The sequence below is a fragment of the Gallus gallus genome, chromosome Z (assembly GCF_016699485.2).
Source record: "Gallus gallus isolate bGalGal1 chromosome Z, bGalGal1.mat.broiler.GRCg7b, whole genome shotgun sequence".
Lineage (NCBI taxonomy): Eukaryota > Metazoa > Chordata > Aves > Galliformes > Phasianidae > Gallus > Gallus gallus.
Window position 1 is genome coordinate 78,603,399 of NC_052572.1, and position 20,263 is coordinate 78,623,661.

General features: G+C 54.3%; 1 long non-coding RNA gene across 1 annotated transcript; it reads right to left on the reverse strand.

Moving 5' to 3' along the window:
- Positions 1–7,725: 7,725 nt before the first annotated feature.
- Positions 7,726–8,435, reverse strand: LOC112530556. The gene is made up of 3 exons (XR_005842899.1): positions 8,374–8,435; positions 7,874–8,265; positions 7,726–7,785 (listed from the first exon to the last, which is right to left on the reverse strand). It is a non-coding gene; the product is annotated as an uncharacterized LOC112530556 (long non-coding RNA).
- Between the last annotated feature and the right edge of the window lie 11,828 nt (positions 8,436–20,263).

Here is a 20,263-nt window from a genome sequence, read left to right on the forward strand (position 1 = left end):
GCACGAGCTGCTTGTTGTACAGAGACACCCACTGGATGTCCATCAAAACCCCAACTTCAACAGAAAAAAGACCAAAAAAAGGTGCGCAGGCGTGTGCGTGTATGGGACAGGGAAGAGGGACATGAAGGCCATTGCCTTGTGCTTACCGAGAACTTGCCATGCAGCTGCTCGCTCAGCAGAGGGCTCGGGAGCTCCCTGAAGTACATCTTGCACAGGGAGCTCACGCTGTGAATGTCCCGGACGGTGAGCTCCGGAATCTGCTCCGACTCAAAGTCATGGCTGGAGAGAAGGACACAAAAACAGAGGGCTTGGAGAAAGAGGAAAACAACTCCAAAGCAAGACAACATACAGTCCAGAAGCACTCTTACCGCAGCTTCTGGATCTTGGACGCCACGCCGGACAGGCGGTAGATCCCCTGCACCACGCCGTGCTGCTCAATGAACTCAGCGCAGCTCTGCACGACCTGGGGGACTACAGAACAAGGGCCAGCGCTTAGCTGAGCTCCTGATTCAAGTCCTGCTTCAGCCGCTGCCCCTGTCACATCCCATCCACTAAGCCCAGCCGCGCTACTGCTTGCCTCCTCCGTAGAGGAGAAAAAAGGCTGTCGCAGACGTCTTTGACAGGCAGGAGCCGGGGACAAAACTGGACACGGACGTGTTCTTGGCTTTCAAGAAATGCCACAACCTGCCAAGCAGCCTGCAGAAAGTAATTCTGGGGAAGCCAGAGACACTGCCACAAGTCCCATCACAGCTCCCACCGCAATGGAGGCGTGAGACCTCATGTCCAGAAGAGCTAGGAAACTGACGCACTACACTCTCTTGGGCCAAAAGGCTTCCTTTGTTTTCAGGCTAGCGTGGCATTGGCTTACACCTTTGGCTTTAAGCAAATACAAGTGTGCCGGCCTCCTATGAGCATTAGCCTCAGCTTCCCTTGCAGCCATCAACTCCCATTTCACGTTTCTCCACCGCTATCAACCTGCCCCTTGCTAGACATGATCTCCCTTTCATCTTTACATGCCCAACAGAGGGAGGAAGCTCTCAGGAACGGGCTGTTCCTTACCATCACGGCCAGAGTGGAGAAGATGCTCTCCCAGGTCACAGCCAAACACCCCTTCCTTCTCCTTCTCCAGCTCCAGCTCCCGCTGCTTCGGTTCCTTTGGGCGGGCCTTCACGAAGGAACGAAGGAAGCTGAGGAGCTTGCCACGCTTCTTTGGCACTGCACAACAAAAGGAAGAAACCAGTTCATTTCAGGTTGGGCTCAGTGCGACCAGGCTGAGCGGAAACACACTCTACAGAGCACGTCAAAGCAGCAAGAACATTGCCAACACTGCATTCTACAAGGATTCAAGCATTTGCCCAAGCCCTCATTCTCACTCCCTACAAAACAGCAGCCCTACGCCCCGTGGCATGCAGGAAGGATCATCAACACAGAGGAGAACGTGGGATGGATAAAGGAGGTATTCAACACAGAACACACCCAGAAAAAGACTCCATTTGACTTCCCCGCGCCATCACATGTAACATCCGTACCTGGCTTTGGTGCTGAATCGATGAGGGCCTCAGGAATTTTTCCGTTGATGAGCTCCACGCACTCACCAGGGAAGAACCCAACCTGGAACAAGATCAAGAAGAGAGATGGAATACTGAATGCAGCATTTCTCAGGCCTCGACTGTTAAACCAAGACAGAATGGCCTGCAGAAAAGTAACCCTCATTCAACATTTGCAGCCAGAAAACCTACAAAAGCAATACTTGGTTCCGCACAAGAAGGCTCTGTCCTCCGTGCCTGTACAAAGGACAGAGATGGTCAACTTCTGACTGCGTATGGAGCACGAGAGGCTCTTGCTTCTAAGTCACATGAGGAGACAGTTTCCCACCCAAGCCCAGAGCCAAAGGGAAAGTCCTCGGACAGCAACACAGGGAAGCTGTTGACGTCCAGAAGCCACCCTGTGCAGGACGAGCAGCTCTAAGCTGACGTTCCTGACTTGACTGCAATTGCGCCCAGGAGTCTGAAACTTGTGCCTACCTGAAAGCCACGCTTGCCTCTCCACCAGGGGCTCTGCTCCTTTGCTGGCATAGCAGTAATGCACACCAGGTCTCCCACCTGCAAGACATTGCAACATCAATCCCAGCGTCAGCACAGCTGGGAGGAAAGCACAGCTGAAATGGCACCCTTCTTCTGCACTGCCAAAGAGCGCACAGCTTGAGAGCAATTGCACCGGGACAGCTCTTCAGGCATTTCCCGTGGGAAAGCTGAACTTGGAGGTACAAGAGACACTGCCTTACACACCACACAGAATACAGTGCAAGCATGCCATATGAAACCATCTTTTAGACATGGCTGAACTCCTCCCTGCATCCAACCCAGTGCAAGTCCTATCTGGACCTGCATCTTCTGGGCTTCGCCTCACAAGGCATTCTGAAGGTGTCTGAGGATATTCCTGATGCATTCACACGGTATACTCTTCTGGCCGTGACAACAAGGAACGCCTTCTTTATCTGCTTACCTCCAAGGAGAGCTCATCCGCTGCCTGGGCAATGTATCTCTTAATAACATGGCCAGCAGCAATAGCCGGAATATTAAGAGATGTCTCCTCACCAACCAGCAAGGGCTTCCCCTGGTTCTCAGGCTGAAACAGAGAGCACAGGCCATGGTGAGGAGCTGAGGACAAACAAGGAGGATTTCAGGGTGCCATCTCGATGCCACTAGCAAGGAAATGAAGCTTTTAAGGCAGCTCTTCAGGGACACCGAGAGAGCTGGAAGGATGCTCTCTCTCTTGAAAAGCAGGAGAGCACACCGGTGGCTCATTCTGCTGGCTCAAGGCAGGGAACAGAGACCAAGCAGAGCTTCACACTGTACCTCCGTCAACGCCCGGTCAGGCCCACGGCTGATCTCGCTGCTCGCGATGCCCATCACAGCAGGCGCGACAAGCTGCAACAGAAAAGAAACACATTTCCTGTGCTCACACAGCACTGGATCAAGAGACTTCTTCAGAACTACTTCTAGAAACAACAACTGTGTGCAGTCTATTCAAACGGGACAGCCGTTGCAATACGCAGCACTGGACCAAGTCGCTGTCCCTCTGCTAGCAGATGGGGACTCTGGCACAAAGCAGCAGATGCATTTGCCCGCAGCACGCTGAGAGCACAGTAGCAGGCCAGGGAGAGGTGTCACTGCTGGGGCTGGAGCTGCTCCCCAGCCCCCGGCTCCCAGCAGCAGCCTTACCACCAGCGCCGGCCGCAGCCTTGCCCACGCATTTCGTCTGCCTGCATCTCTGCTGTGCTCCCTACAGCTGTCGGGCACACTCACACAGCCAAAGCATGCACGCTTGTGCCCCTGGCTCATGTTGTGCAGCTCTGCACAGAGTGGGGCTACGGCTCTTTGCCTAAGGGATTGCCTTCCTTCACACTAGCTGCTCCCAGCACTACAGGCAGCATCCTGCTGAGGGTTGAGCTGGAGAGGAAGTGGAAAAAACCCACACGTGACCAGAGCTGCATTTCAGCTGGACGAGGCTGTGTTACTACACACGGTGTGACTAAACACGGGCTGCTGAACCATGTGGCAATACAAAACATGGCACGTACCTGGCAAGAGATCAGAACAAGGGAGAACAAGATCCTCGAACCCGCAGCCGTTCCTTGTCACTTTGCTCTGATCTTCCACGAGCAAAAGCTGCACCAAGGGAGCAGGCGGAGGGTGGGCAGGGGACAGAGAAAGAGCAGGTCAGTGAGCCTCCACAATTTAGCAAGGAAGGCGAGGGAAAAACCGTTGGACAAATGCCATCTTGATGGATGGCTTTGGAAGTGATGGCCTGGGGGAAAATGGCGTCTGATGGTCCAGATGAAGAAATATGATTCTAGGAGCTCTGCCAGCCAGCACTTCTCAAGCCCTCGCTGCCCACCCGTCTATCCCGCACCGTCTCAGCTTACCTACAAGGCGCTGCACAAGACGGGATGAAGACGAACGGACTCAATCAGTGCACAAGTGCAACAAGCCACGTACTCACGCCGAGCTCAAGCGCTCCAATGAAGGGAAGCAGCACGCGCTGCTCCTCCCCTCATTCTAGCCGCTTATGACATCACTAAGGGCCACCCGGCTGCTCCACCATGGACGGACAAGGTGGGGAGGCAAGACCACGTCACAAGACCACAGGATTCCAAAAGGGCACCCCAGCGTTCGAGAAATCAGTGCGTGGTTGGAATTCTATCTCAGCCAAATCCTGGAGAAGCTGGCATGGGGTTGGCGGGACCAAAGTGCAGGACACGGCGCTTGGTCCTGTTGAGCCTCTTGCTGGGCCTATGGCAAATCCACACTAGGGTCCTTCTTTGCATCCACGGGCGGCTTAGAGCAGCCATCTCTTTCACCTGGATGGAAATAAAGGAAGAGAAACACAGCACTACTACCAGACTGCTTTGCCAATTTCTTTCCCGAGCGCATTTTTGCCTTTTGGCTTCCATGACGACCTCATTTCCTCCTCCTTTTCTTTGGGGGGAAGCTGCCCCCCATGCCTGAGCTTCACAAGACAGCATGAAACATGACACTAAGACAAACGCTTGCCCTGGGTGCAGGGTGGCTGTGCTTTGCCAGGCATATACAGGAGGGTAGGGCTAGGAAGCACCACGTGGCGGCCCCAGGCCAAGTCTGCATTCACTCACTGTGGCCACAGCTGCTGCCTCACTGCCAGAACGTATCCGAGGGTACAGATGGACGCAGGCACTCCTGCCCCTTCTGCAAAGCCCTCCTCTGCACAGCCTGTTAGCTGCTGAGCCACTGCTACGCCAACCAGGCTCCCCTTCGCAGACAGACAGACAGACAGACAGACAGATAGATAGATCGATATTCATTACTTCTGTCCTTTTCTCTACCTTCGAAAAGAGATTTCTCTCAACACATGAGTTCTACCTTCCCTTTGCTCCCCCACAGTTCTCTCCCCCATCTCACTGGAAAGTGGGATGGGAGGGAAACATGAAGTGCGCTGGGGTCAGGGGGAAATTAAAATGATCTAAAGGTACACAAGCCCACTCTTTCATTTTCCAGAAGACAACCTATGCTGTCAATGAAACATGGCCCTCGCTAGGAACATTTGCAAGGATGCTTTCAGTGACTGAGGGCATCGCACGCCATGAACATCACCCTGCTGACACAAGGGCACTGCAAACACAGCAGCAACTCCTGGCACCGATACCTCCGGGTACAACAAGCACGGGGCATTGAGTTGCTTTGGATGCAGTTTGAGCGCTGAGGTCTTCATGGAAAGCGCCTTGCAGAGCGCATCATGTCCTGCACCAGGCAGCGCATCTCTCATCTCTCCAAACTTTGGGGCTTTGAAGCTGCACATTGTTTCTTGGGAATTTGTCACACACAACTCCAGAGCACTTCCAGCTCTTCCCTGGCAATTCACGGCTTGCACAGTGCCAAACGCAACCAAGAAAAAAAGGCAAGAAAGAAGCAAAGGCCATGGCTATGCACACAAGCGGCCAGGAAGGGTTCAGCTCCACAATGAAACCTGCACAAGTCAACTCAACAGATTCCAAGGAATTCATTGACATCTGACACAATTTGCAACGCCAGAAGCACTGCCACGCAAACAGCACCATATTGGGAAAGCAGCACGTCCAAATCAGCCCCCTTGCCCTGCTCTACCCGCTCAGCGGTGTGTCAAACACACAAACTCTCTTGCTTTGGCTCACGGCAGCCATCAAGCTCATGCTTTAGTGACACAGAGAACTCCATCTGCAGCTACTCCGTGTCTCGCTAACCACAAGCTTGGCTGGGAGCTGTCGCTCAGCCTGACACCACAGCTGGAAAAGAAACGTACATAAGCAGATGCTCTCATCCACACGTGCAAATCTGGGGGCGAGGAATAAAAGGCTAACTGGGCCGTGGGCAAAGCAGGGAGCAGATGATAGGCAGGAAACAGGAAGGAGTTCAAGACCAGCTCTCCTACACCAAAGACAGGGAGAGCTGAGTCAGCACCACGGGAGGACTTACGACACAGCTTGAGAGCTTACAGAGACCTGAGGTTGCCAAAGGAGGCCGCCAGGGTAACTCTCACCAGTCTTTTGCAGGGCTCTCACGGATGCTTGCGATGCTGACTTCCACTGCCTATGGCATTGGTAGAAAGCCCATGTGACAAATGCTCACTCTGTCTGGGTAACGCTTCTATGCTTCCATGGTTATCACTGAAACAAAAGAAAAAAAGAAAGCATGCCACCCTATGAAATTTGCCTCTCTACTGCTGCTGTCAGCGTGACATCTAAGATGAGCATTACGCGTCCCTGCACCCGACTGAAGATTCATCCAAGTGTGTTTGGATGAATTCTGTGTTCCACACAGCTCCATCCCAGTGCCAAAAAGAAACACGTACCGAGATGTTTAGAAGATTCTTTGTGCAGATACAAGTGCAGGGTGCATGCGTATTCTCTACAGCAAGAAATAGTAATTTCTCAAGCAGTACGACGAAAGGTCAATGGAAAGGAAATATAGGATGAACTCTTTTCATATAAAAAAATCCTTGCTAAACCTCTCCCCAGCAAAAGGAAGCCTGCTGGGCATTGCTAGCAGCAGTTCCCAGAACATCTTGCACCACAAAATGCAGCACGCTCCTTTTTTTCCACACACCCCTCATCTCTCTCATCAGCGTCAGATTCACTCCAGTTCAGTACACCCATCAGAACAGCCCTTCCGTTCTGCTGAGGTAGGAACCCACTGCTGGCATATCCCCCAGTCCCGTTCCCGGCTATGTCCAGCACCTGTGGGGAAAGGAAGAGACACTGCCATCACCTACCCAGACTTCTTGCAGGGCCTTCCATATGCTCTCACGTCACAGGTAGAAGCTGCAGAGCTCTCGTGGCACAAAGCTCAGAGAACGATGGAGAAATCAAGGTTGCCGCGAAGGTGCTGCAAGGACTCCAGGTGAGGACTCACCAGTGCTGAGTACAGGGGGATGATCACTTCCCTGCTCCTGCTAGCTCCCGCCCTTTGCGTTGCACTTCCAGTCTAAACTGTCCCTTCTGCACTACTGCTCGGATCCTCACTTGGGGCTGGAGCTCAAGAGGTCAACACAACGGAAATAACACAGCGTGCAACTGGAAGAAATGTCTCAAAGCCCACAAGAGTCAACTCTCTCACCTTGGGCACAGCTCACCAACCCGGAGCCAGGCCTTGCCAACTTGGTTCTTCTGAGAATGCGGGAGGGGGCCGCACATCACACCAGAAGCATCCCTTTCAATTGCAGCTCCATGGAGAGAATGACACCGACTAACAGGCCTGAATGAATTCATTCACAACTGAACAGTGAGTTTGTTCTTCATTAAAAAACACACGGAGATTCTTAATCCAAAAAGAGAATGGCAGCACTTCATATCGGCCAAAGAGGTTTCTGTTCCTACGCCTCATCCCCTTACCCCAACTTCCCTTGCCTCATCCCCTACCCCTACACTTCAGTGATGCCCACGGGCTTCAAGTCAGGTCACAAACACATAGGACTCCTTTCACACGACTCCAGCACAAAGGAGGGCACACTTGTTCCATACACTCAAACGGACCAAGCAGTGGGATCACACTCACTTAAAACACACACAGAAGCAGCCGAACCCTGAGCACGTACATCCCCTCCTGCACTACTGGAGCCCACAGCTCACCTTCACGTCTCCGGGGATTTCTGCTCTTCTACACTGACGCAGCCTCGCTACAGCTCCATGGCTGTCACACAAGGCCTGCAGGACCTCTTGCTCCGCAAACCCCGTCTGCAGGCATTGCTTCATGAGGTTCACCACCTGCCCTCCTGAGCAAAAACAAGCACTGAGAACAACAGCAAAGCACACTGGATTCCACCTGGCCTGGTCCCCAGGCCTCAGTCCTGCCACACATACCTTGCTAAGCAGACTCATCCCTAGTGCCTGGCTGCACATCAGCACATGCATCATTCCTCAAACGCCCCAGCCCAGCAAGCAAGGGATCAAAGTGTTGCGACAGCTGAAACCACAATGCTCTGGGACATTCCTGTTAGCACTGACCGTGAACAAATCTACCACTGAGCAACAGGATGTGGGACAAACAGCAGAAAGCAACCAACCTGCAGAACTAACTCCTTTCGGGTTGGTCCAGATGTCTGTATGCTCCCTTCCATGGCCCAGGCCATGCTTGCTGAGATGCTCCTCTCCTTTGTGCATGGGAACAACGGTGCAGATGGGATGCGCTGGCTATGCACAGCTTTTCCTCTCTCCATCTTCCATTACCAAACAGCACCTCAAATCTCTCCTTGCTAAAAAATCACCTAGGGTAAAAAAAGAACTGGCAACCTTGCTTTTAAAATTACCTTCTTTATACAACTTGATGCTTTAAAGCAGAAGCTCACCTAGCAAGGACTTACCTTAGACAAGCTCCATCTGCAGGGAAAACTTATTCCTCTGTGTCTGCAGACTTGGCACGCATTTTCAGCTGCAATAGTCAGCCCAGATCTCAGCACAGCTTTACCAACCACAGAAAGCCAGCTCATGGCCGCCATGATTTTCTCTCTTCTGAAACACTCTACTGCTGCAAGAAGCAACGATTACAATCACACAATCACAGAACTGGAAAGGCCGGAAGGGATCCCTAGAGATCATCGAGTCCAACTCCCCCCTCTGCTCAACAGGCTCCGTACAGCAGGCTGCACAGGTGGGCATCCAGCTGGGTCTGGAGTATCTCCAGGGAAGGAGAATCCACAGCCTCCCTGGGCAGCATGTTCCAGTGCTCCGTCACCTCACTGTGAACAAGTTCCTGCTCACGTCGGTGCAGAAATTCCTGTACTCCAGTTTAGGGCCATTTCCCCCCTCTCCTGACCCCACAGACCACTGCAAAAAGGTTGCCCATGTCCTTTTGACTCCCACGCTTCCGATACTTAGAAACATTATTAAGATCCCCTCTCAGTCTTCTTTCTGCAAGGCTGAACAGACCCAGGTCACGCAGACTTTCCACACTGGGGAGATGCTCCAGGCCTTCGATCATCTTTGTGGCCTTCTGCTGGACTCTCTCCAGGAGATCCCCGTCTGTTTTGTACCAAGGAGCCCAGACCTGGATGCAGTACTCCAGCTGAGGCCTGATCAGGGCACAGCAGAGGGGGAGGATCACCTCCCTCGCCCTGCTGGCCACGCTCCTTTTCATGCGTCCCACCATCCCACCGGCCTTCTTGGCCACCAGGGCACACTGCTGGCTCATGGCCAACCTGTCACCCACCAGGACCCCCAGGTCCTTCTCTGCAGAGCTCCTCTCCAGCAGCTCACGTCCCAGCCTCTACTGATACTTGCGGTTATTCCTTCCCAGGTGCAAGACTCTACACTTGCTCTTGTTACACCTCACCTGCTTTGCTACTGCCTGGCTCTCCAGCCTGTCCAGCTCTTGCTGAACGGCAGCACAGCCTTCCGGCGTGCCAGCTGCTCCTCCCAGCTTTGTCTCAGAGGCATACTTACTGAGGGTGGACACTATCCCCTCCTCAAGGCCGTTGACCAAGATATTGAACGAGACCAGAGCCAGCACCCACCCCCAGCATTCACCGCCACTCACAGCTCTCCAACCGCACTCTGCACCGCCCATCACCACCCTCTGAGCTCGGCCACTCAGCCAGCTCGCAGCCCACCTCACCGTCCACTCATCTATCCCACACTTGCTCAGCTTCATTACCAGGATGTCGTGGGAGACTGCATCAAAAGCAGTGCTGAACTCAAGGTAGACTACATCCATTGCTCTCCCGCCATCCATATAGCTGCTGATGCCTCACAGAAGCCTAGGAGGTTGCTCAAGCACACTTTCCCCTTGCTAAATCCATGCTGACTATTCCTGATGATCTTCTTCTTCTCCAACTGCTTGGCCATGGCATCTAGGACAAGCTGTTCCATCACCTTGCCGTGCTTCTTTGTACCACAAAAGCTAGGAAAGAGGAAAACATTTCCACATTAGGCATACATTTCAAGGACGCTCCAGGCAAGTGGAGACAGTGGAAAGCACTGGCAAGTCAAAGCACACCAAGATTTCCCACGCAGTGTTAGCTATGGTGATGATAAATCATGTCCCCAGAATTGCCTGCACTAGAACACACAATCCAAAATATCAGAAGCTGCGGAGATACAAATTCATCACAAGCCAGATGTCCTTTAGGTCGTGCACTCCCTGCAGTACTGACACTGGAGGATCAGAATCGTTTGAGAAGAACCAGGCCTGCTAAGCTCCTTCCCACCCTCCCAAGGAAAAGCAAAGCAACTGCACTGCCACCAGCACAACCCCACAGCACGCAGCAGGGAAAGCAAACAGCTTCACAGTGCTCCCCTTCATTCCCAGCCTAACTAAGAGACCACATGAGGATTGATTGGGAAATCACTACAAAGCAAAACACACCTGAGCGTGCACAGGATTGCACTCTTCCAGTCTGTCACCACCCTCTGGGGGAAAAACTTCCTCCTACTATCTAACCTAAACCTCCCGTCTCACTTGAAAACCATTCCCCCTTGTCCTACCGTCATCCACCCTCATAAACAGCTGGTCCCCCTCCTGTTTATATGCTCCCTTCAAGTACCGAAAGGCCACAATGAGCTCTCCCCAGAGCCTTCTCTTCTCCAAGCTAAACGAGACCCGTTCCTTCAGCGTTTCCTCACAGGAGAGTGGCTCCAGCCCTCTGACCATCTTCATAGTCCTCCTCTGGACCCACTCCAAGAGCTCCACGTCCTTCCTGTGCTGGGGGCCCCACGGCTGGAAACACTACTCCAGATGGGACCTCACGACACCCAAGAGCTGAGCAGAGGGGGACAATCACCTCCCTCTCCCTGCTGGCCACCCCTTTTCCAATGCAGCCCAGAATACACACATATATAGGTATAGATGTAGAACTCCACGCCTACAGCCCCCCCCCGCAATCCTCTACCGCTCCATGTTCCTCCCTATTGCGTCCAGCAGCCTAGCAAGGACACCTACCTTTGACAAGCTCCACCTGCGGGGAAACGTTATTCCTCTGTGTCTGCAGACTTGGCACACATTTTCAGCTGCAATAGTCAGCCCAGATCTCAGCACAGCTTTACCAACCACAGAAAGGCAGTTCACGGCCGCCATGTTTGTTTTTCTCACTTCTGAAACACTGCACTGCTGCAAGAAGCAACGGTTATAATCACACAGTCACAGAATTGCAGGGGCTGGAAGGCACCTCTGGAGATCATCAAGTCCAACCCGCCTCCTGCAAAACAGGCTCTGTACAGCAGGCTGCACAGGTGGGCATCCAGCAGGGTCTGGAGTATCTCCAGAGAAGGAGAATCCACAGCCTCCCTGGGCAGCATGTTCCAGTGCTCCGTCACCTCACTGTGAACAAGTTACTGCTCACGTCAGTGCAGAACTTCCTGTACTCCAGTTTAGGGCCATTTCCCCCCTCTCCTGGCCCCACAGACCACTGAAAAAAAGGTTGTCCATGTCCTTTTGACTCCCACGCCCTCCTTAGCCCTGGTTCTGGGGGGCTGCCGGGAATCCAGGGGGCACAGGGAGCAGGGCTGGAGGGGTTGGGGGCGGGAGGGGGGGCACGGCTCGCATTCTGTCAGCAGCACTGTGGCGCTGGGGGACCCGAGGCCTCGATCCGTCCCAAACCCACAGCCCATCCCACACCCCTCATCCCAGTCCCACAGCCCACAGCCCAACCCCACGGGGGTCCCACGGGGGAAGGAACAGATCTACCACTGAGCAACAGGATGTGGGACAAACAGCAGAAAACAACCAACCTGCACAACTAACTCGTTGCCGGTTGGTCCAGATGTCTGTATGCTCCCTCCCACGGCCCAGGCCAAGCTTGCTGAGCTGCTCCTCCTTTGTGCAGGACAACAACGGTGCCCATGGCATGTGGTGGCTATGCACAGCATGCCTTTTACTTGCTTTTCCTCTCTCCGTCCTCCATCACCAAACAGAACCTCCAATCTCTCCTGGCTAAAAAATCACTTGGGCAAAAAAAGAACTGGCAACCTTACTTTTAAAATTACTACTTGATGCTTTAAAGCAGAAGCTCACCTAGCAAGGACACCTACCTTACACAAGCTCAACCTACACGGAAAAGTTATTCCTCTGCGTCTGCACACTCGGCACGCTTTTTCAGCTGCAATAGTCAGCCCAGTTCTCAGCACAGCTTTACCATCCACAGAAAGCCAGTTCAGGGCCGCCATCTTTTTCTCTCTTCTGAAACACTCTACTGCTGCAAGAAGCAACGGTTACAATCACAGAATCACAGAACTGTAGGGGCTGCAAGGGACCTCTAGAGATCACTGAGTCCAACCCCTCCCCCCGCAAAACAGGCTCCATACAGCTGGCTGTACTGTAGGCATCCAGCTGGGTTTGGAGTATCTCCAGAGAAGGACAATCCACAACCTCCCTGGGCAGCCTGACTATATACCCCCCCGCCCAGAACCTCCCCACAGCCACCTATAGCCCCAAATCCTCCGATGGCTCAACACAACCCCAGAAACCCCCCAAGAGTACACCTCAGCTCCTTATAGACCCATACGCCTTTACAGTCCTTGCAGAGCCTCCTACAGTAGCCCTATATCCCCCTATAGCCTCCCCGCAGCTCCCAGTAGCCACAGCCCACCTTAGCCCCGGTTCTGGGGGGCTGCAGGGGGTCTGGGGGACCGGGAGCAGCTCTGGAGGGGTTGGGGGTGGGGGGGCACGGTTCAGATGCTTGAAGCAGCACTGTAGCACTGGGGGACCTGAGGCCTCCATCCGTCCCAATCCCACCACCCATCCCCCAGCCACATCCCACAGCCCAACCCCACGGGAGTTCCACGGGGGAGGGGCGGGCAGTGTGCTTGGGGGGCCGCGCAGGGCTCCTCTCCCTCTCCCGCTCCCGTTCTCCCGCACACCTCCGGCGGAGCTGTCCTCAGCACTCGCTCCCGTTGTGCCGCGGCTTCCGGCTCGCTGCTGCCCGGACAGCTCCGGCTGACGCCGCGCTCTCCTGCGGGGCGGCCCGGGCTGCCGGAGCGGCGCTTCGCTGACGACAGCCGCGCCTGACACTGCCGGCTCCCAACGGCCGTTCCCGCGCACGGCGGCTCAGCCAATGGGAGCCGGCGGAGCTGCCGCTGAGCAATGAGACGCCGGGGGAGGGACAGAGCTGCCGCTGACCAATGAGACAACGGGGGAGGGACAGAGATGCCGCTGACCAATGAGACGCCGGGGGAGGGACGGAGCTGCCGCTGACCAATGAGAGCCCGGGGGAGGGACGGGCAGATGCTGCTCACGGGGAGCTCCTCCTGCCGCTGCTGGATGCTGATGCTGACAGGGCTGCAGATGCTCTGCAGGGCCAGCTCGTAGCTGGGAGCCAGGAATGGACACGGCGGGAGAGAGGAGAGAGTTGGCAGGGACCAGCCGAGGCATCCAGGAGCATCCAAAAGCCCTCACTCAAAAGCATCACAAAGCCACAGCCATAGCACGGAAGCTGGCCATGATCATGAGCAGCATCCCGGATGCTGGAGATTCTTTGCTACCATACACTACGGGAGCACAGCTCTCGCTGCAGGCATCCCACAGCCAGACAAAATGGGAACAAACCCGCAGCTCTGCTGCACGCACAGCCCACAGCCATAGCCTTGCAACATGAGCTGCCTTGCTGTTGCTTGCATCCATCCCAATCCCTGGGAATGAAGACTCAGAAGGCAGTCAAGGCGTTGATCCAGCACCAGCGTGCTTTTATTCCCTAAGAGCCAGGAGGGCCTATTGCTGAGAGGTCCGCTGTACAGATGGGACTCATTCTCTCTGGTGAAGGAGAGAGGGGCTCAGAGCTCGTGCTGCTGCCCGGTGCCTGGGACTGGAGCTCTGATTCTACGTCCCCCTCCACCAGGCTCGGCTCCTCCTGGCTGACGCTGACCTGCTCCTGCATGGAGCTGCTGCTGTCGGGGCACTCGGGCTGTGCTTGGGCTGGGCTGCACTGCAGTGGTGCCCCGTCACAGTCCAGCTCGGTGAGCGTTGTTTCTGGCAGGCTCAGGTCAGCGTCTTCTGCACCGCCGGGAGAGATGAGGGCTTCCACTTGGATCAACACCTTCATTCCCTCAGTGATGTTATATGGAAGGCTCTCATCCGAGCTCCAGCGATTCGTGCTCCCAAGCAGCTCTCCATACATGGAAGCACACAGTGAACCATCGCTATACGCTCTGGCTCTTCTGCGTGGACGAGGGCTCGGTTCACCTAGGAAGGAGTAGATACACAGGCAAACAGTTAATGGCAAACTTGCACAAGCTGAATGATGAGAGTGGTTCTTGAGATTTGCTTATGCAGTGGCAGCAGGACAAAGCCAATAGGACAATAGCAACAGGAGGAGCACTGTCTCGAAAGGAACTGTTGCGCTTTTGTTGTTTGTCTTTCTCTTTTGTGTGGACTCCAAGCATGAATTGGATGGCGCTGACAAGCAGGGTTTTGACAGCTGGATGTGCACCCTTACCTGCCAGGACCACCAGCTCTGTTTCCGAGGGCTCCCTGGCATCGCGCTGCAGTTGGCGTTTGGCCACAGAGGATGGTTTTCTGGGCCTGAAGCAGGAACACCAACTGCATGCTGGGGATTCCTTCACCCTGCTGGGTGGACTTGGTCTGGAGGGAGAAAAGAGGGAGCGGTGTGAGTCGTGCATGGTGCAGGGTGAGGGAAGAGCTGCCCTGAGCTCTTGCCAACACTTGCTTGTTCCTAGCGCTGCCTGGTTCCTGCTGAAACACAACTTAGAAGCTCGCTCTGATTCACACGGTTGACAACGGTTCCATTTCTAGAGCTCAGTCCTGGAGTCTTGCTGGCTACATTCCCCTCAGCCATGTCAACCCAGATGCAGAGCATGCCTGTTAGTTGAACCTCAGCGTCTAAAGGGATAGGACATTCAGTACACCACCACACGCACCATTGCACTCCACTTGCAACAGTGGAGAAAAACCCAAAATAGCCCAAACAACCAAGTCTGATAGGAAGCTGCTGGAAAAGAAAGTCCTCTTTACCTTCCAGACGGAAAGTCAATGATTGTGTGGAATTTCCCCCACGCAGCTGCAGGGCCTTCTTCCACGTCCATGTCCCTGATCTCTGTCACAGCGGGAGAGCTGCTGTGGCCTCCCCTCTGTGCCTGTGCCTCCTCCAGGGTGAGCAGCTTGGTGGCAGGAGAAGACTCGTGCACAGACTTGGGCCCTGATGGAGAACTGCACCCTGGAAGGGAAGACCACAGCTAAGAGGGAGGATCAGAAAGCAGCGGCACAGCCATCACAGTTCTGGGGGAGGTGCCGCACATCTCTCAGCCTTGCTTATCCGAACCACTGGAAAAAGAGGAGGTCAAAACCCTTTCATCAAGCTTCACCTGCATGCAAAACATCACCATGACAGGGACGGTTTTCTCATGCTCAACTTTGGGCTTGGACATTCTCAGCATCCAGCCACAGAGGATGCCATATTCTCATCTAAGCCCACAAGTCTGCTGGCCCCTCAATAGCAAAAGCGTAGCTCAACAATCCTGGAGAAGGCCTGCATTTGATCAAGGTGTCTCATCAAGACAAAGCTCATGCAGGAAGACGCTCACCTGCTCCATCTCCGACGCCTGATGTGGAGCTGGAGCAGAAGAGGACGTCGGTGTGGTTGATCAGGAATTCCACCACATCCGACTGCCTCTGCAGTTCCACGCAGGCAGCTCTTCCGCTGGCGCAGGCAGCCTCGTTCTGCTGGGATCTGTAGAAAAGGCAGATTGGAGAAGTCATTGACCCAAGATCGTTTCCCCACGTTTGGGCATTTGGGCAGCCAAAGGCTGTCCAGTTGGGCTGTGGAGACTTCCGCAGTGGGCAAGCACTGATGCCACTGAAGACATTCTCCCGGGTGATCAAGGTCACACCAGCCCCATCTGACAAAACCAAGAGAGCACAAATTGTCCTCCTCTCCAAACTGTGCCCGTGGGGAGAACAGATCTAAGCCTTGTGCTGAGACGGAAAAAGAAGTTTACCTGAAGAGGTTGGGAGCCCACACAATCGCTAAGTTCTTAGCAGGCATGTTTGTGATGGAGCAGCTCCCAGCGAGACAAGCCAAGTGTCTCATGAGGTACCCCAGCGTCCTGGAAAGCAAGAGCCAAACCTTCAGCACCACTGAGCACGCCGTGCTCACATTCACCAAACAAACCTCACTTCATGCCACTGCTTGTTCTTGCTACTAGCAAGTAGATCAAGCTTTCCCAAGTGCCACGCTGCAGCACCAAGCCCCAGCACAGCACAGCTGCAGCCATCAGCTGCACCAGCCGTGCCCCCGTGCCCAGGAGCTGACCCAATCCATTCACCCCACGCAGCCATCCACCACTTCCACAGCGTGAGACAAAGCCTGCCATCGCATCATCGCCCTCTGAAGTGCAGCAGGGCTGAGCTCCCCACACCGAGGGCAGCAGTTTTCTGACCTGTAGTGAGGTGCAGGCAGCAGCTGGATGACCTCCTGCATTCTGACCAACCGCTCCTCATCTGTACCGGCACAAACAGCGTCCTGGAAGAAAGCAGAAAGGGAATGAGACACACATCATGCGAGTCAATCGGCAACTATGGGGACGGAGCGCTGTTGCTCAGCACCGAGGTGGATTTTATGCCTTCCAACAGGAAGAAAAGCTGGGGAACACAGCGGCATGCAGCTGGTGCCATCAAGGCCAAGCAGTCCAAGCACTGGGCCGCTTGACAGCCTGATCGACTGTGCAGCTCAACTCCTCGCAAGCACTGTGAATACCTCACATGGTTACCTCCTGGGACCACCACAAGTGACATCGGTATGCTGCAGGATGTGGCAAAGACATGTGAGTCAAGCGCATGGGGCTAACAGAAAAAGGGCCTCAGAGCTGCAGAGGGCACTGCTGCTCCCATCTCCCACATTTCCAGTGGCAGGATGCTAACACCAGGTGTTGTGGTGCACCCGGTGTGCAGGAAGCATGAGCTGCTTGTTGTACACAGACACCCACTGGATGTCCATCAAAACCCCAACTTCAACAGAAAAAAGACCAAAAAAAGGTGCGCAGGCGTGTGTGTGTATGGGACAGGCCATGAAGAGGGACATGAAGGCCATTGCCTTGTGCTTACCGAGAACTTGCCATGCAGCTGCTCGGGCAGCAGAGGGCTCGGCAGCTCCCTGAAGTACATCTTGCACAGGGAGCTCACGCTGTGAATGTCCCGGACGGTGAGCTCCGGAATCTGCTCCGACTCAAAGTCATGGCTGGAGAGAAGGACACAAAAACAGAGGGCTTGGAGAAAGAGGAAAACAACTCCAAAGCAAGACAACATACAGTCCAGAAGCACTCTTACCGCAGCTTCTGGATCTTGGACGCCACGCCGGACAGGCGGTAGATCCCCTGCACCACGCCGTGCTGCTCAATGAACTCAGCGCAGCTCTGCACGACCTGGGGGACTACAGAAAAAGGGCCAGCGCTTAGCTGAGCTCCTGATTCAAGTCCTGCTTCAGCCGCTGCCCCTGTCACATCCCATCCACTAAGCCCAGCCGCGCTACTGCTTGCCTCCTCTGTAGAGGAGAAAAAAGGCTGGCGCAGACATGTCTGACACGCAGGAGCCAGGGAGGAAACTGGACACAGACGTGTTCTTGGCTTTCAAGAAATGCCAGGACCTGCCAAGGAGCCTGCAGAAAGTAATTCTGGGGAAGCCAGAGACACTGCCACAAGTCCCATCACAGCTCCCACCGGAATGGACGCGTGAGACCTCCTGTCCAGGAGAGCTAGGAAACTGACGCAGTACACTCTCTTGGGCCAAAAGGCTTCCTTGGTTTTCAGGCTAGCGTGGGATTGGCTTACACCTTTGGCTTTAAGCAAATACAAGTGTGCTGGCCTCCTATGAGCATTAGCCTCAGCTTCCCTTGCAGCCATCAACTCCCATTTCACGTTTCTCCACTGCTATCAACCTGCCCCTTGCTAGACATGATCTCCCTTTCTTTCATCTTTACATGCCCAACAGAGAGGAAGCTCTCAGGAATGGGCTGTTCCTTACCATCACGGCCAGAGTGGAGAAGATGCTCTCCCAGGTCACAGCCAAACACCCCTTCCTTCTCCTTCTCCAGCTCCAGCTCCCGCTGCTTCGGTTCCTTTGGGCGGGCCTTCACGAAGGAACGAAGGAAGCTGAGGAGCTTGCCACGCTTCTTTGGCACTGCACAACAAAAGGAAGAAACCAGTTCATTTCAGGTTGGGCTCAGTGGGACCAGGCTGAGCGGAAACACATTCTACAGAGCACGTCAAAGCGGCAAGAACATTGCCAACACTGCATTCTACAAGGATTCGAGCATTTGCCCAAGCCCTCATTCTCACTGCCTACAAAACAGCAGCCCTACGCCCCGTGGGATGCAGGAAGGATCATCAACACAGAGGAGAACGTGGGATGGATAAAGGAGGTATTCAACACAGAACACACCCAGAAAAAGACTCCATGTGACTTCCCCGCGCCATCACATGTAACATCCGTACCTGGCTTTGGCGCTGAATTGATGAGGGCCTCAGGAATTTTTCCGTTAATGAGCTCCACGCACTCACCGGGGAAAAACCCAACCTGGAAGAAGAACAAAAAGACGGATGGAATACTGAATGCAGCATTTCTCAGGCCTCAACTGTTCAACCAAGACAGAATGGCCTGCAGAAAAGTAATCCTCATTCAACATTTGCAGCCAGAAGACCTACAAAAGCAATACTTGGTTCCGCAGAAGATGGCTCTGTCCTCCGTGCTTGTACTAAGGACAGAGGTGGTCAACTCCTGACTGCCTATTGAGCACAAGAGGCTCTTGCTTCTAAGTCACATGAGGAGACAGTTTCCCACCCAAGCCCAGAGCCAAAGGGAAAGTCCTCTGACAGCGACACAGGGAAACTGTTGACGTCCAGAAGCCACCCTGTGCAGGACGAGCGGCTCGAAGCTGACGTTCCTCACTTGACTGCAGTTGCGCCCACGAGTCTGAAACTTGTGCCTACCTGAAAGCCACGCTTGCCTCTCCACCAGGGGCTCAGCTCCTTTGCTGGCATAGCAGTAATGCACACCAGGTCTCCCACCTGCAAGACATTGCAACATCAATCCCAGCGTCAGCACAGCTGGGAGGAAAGCACAGCTGAAATGGCACACTTCTTCTGCACTGCCAAATAGCGCACAGCTTGAGAGCAATTGCACTGGGGCAGCTCTTCAGGCATTTCCTGTGGGAAAGCTGAACGTGGAGGTACAAGAGTCACTGCCTTACACACCACAGAGATGAGGATATTTCTCATGATTCGTTCACACGTCTCTATACTCTTCAGTCCGTGACAACAAGGAATGCCTTTAACTGCTTACCTCCAAGGAGAGCTCATCCGCTGCCTGGGCAACGTAGCTCTTGATCACGTGGGCAGCAGCAATAGCTGGAATATTCAAAGATGACTCCTCACGGACCAGCAGGGGCTTCCCCTGGTTCTCAGGCTGAAACAGAGAGCACAGACCATGGTGAAGAGCTGAGGACAAACAAAGAGGATCTCAGGGTGACATGGCACTACCAAGGCAATGAAGCTTTTAAGCTGACATCTTTAGTGACACCAAGAGAGCCGGAAGGATGCTCTCTCTCTTGAAAAGCAGGAGAGCACACCTGTGGCTCACACTGCTGGCTCAAGTCAGGGAACAGAGACCAAGCAGAGCTTCACACTGTACCTCCGTCAACGCCCGGTCAGGCCCACGGCTGATCTCGCTGCTCGCAATGCCCATCACAGCAGGCGCGACAAGCTGCAACAGAAAAGAATCACATTTCCTGTGCTCACACAGCACTGGATTGAGAGACTTCTTCAGAACTACTGCTAGAAACAACCACTTTGTGCAGTCTAATCAAACGGGACAGCCATTGCAATACGCAGCACTGGACCAAGTCGCTGTCCCTCTGCTAGCAGATGGGGACTCTGGCACAAAGCAGCAGATGCATTTGCCCGCAGCACGCTGAGAGCGCAGTAGCAGGCCAGGGAGAGGTGTCACTGCTGGGGCTGGAGCTGCTCCCCAGCCCCCGGCTCCCAGCAGCAGCCTCACCACCAGCGCCGGCCGCAGCCTTGCCCATGCATTTCCTCTGCCTGCATCTCTGCTGTGCTCCCTACAGCTGTCGGGCACACTCACACAGCCAAAGCATGCACGCTTGTGCCCCTGGCTCACGTTCTGCAGCTCTGCACAAAGTGGGGCTAGGGCTCTTTGCCTAAGGGATTGCTTTCCTTCACACTAGCTGCTCCCAGCAGCACAGACAGACAGCACCCTGCCGAGGGCTGAGCTGGAGGGGAAGTGGAGAATACCCACAC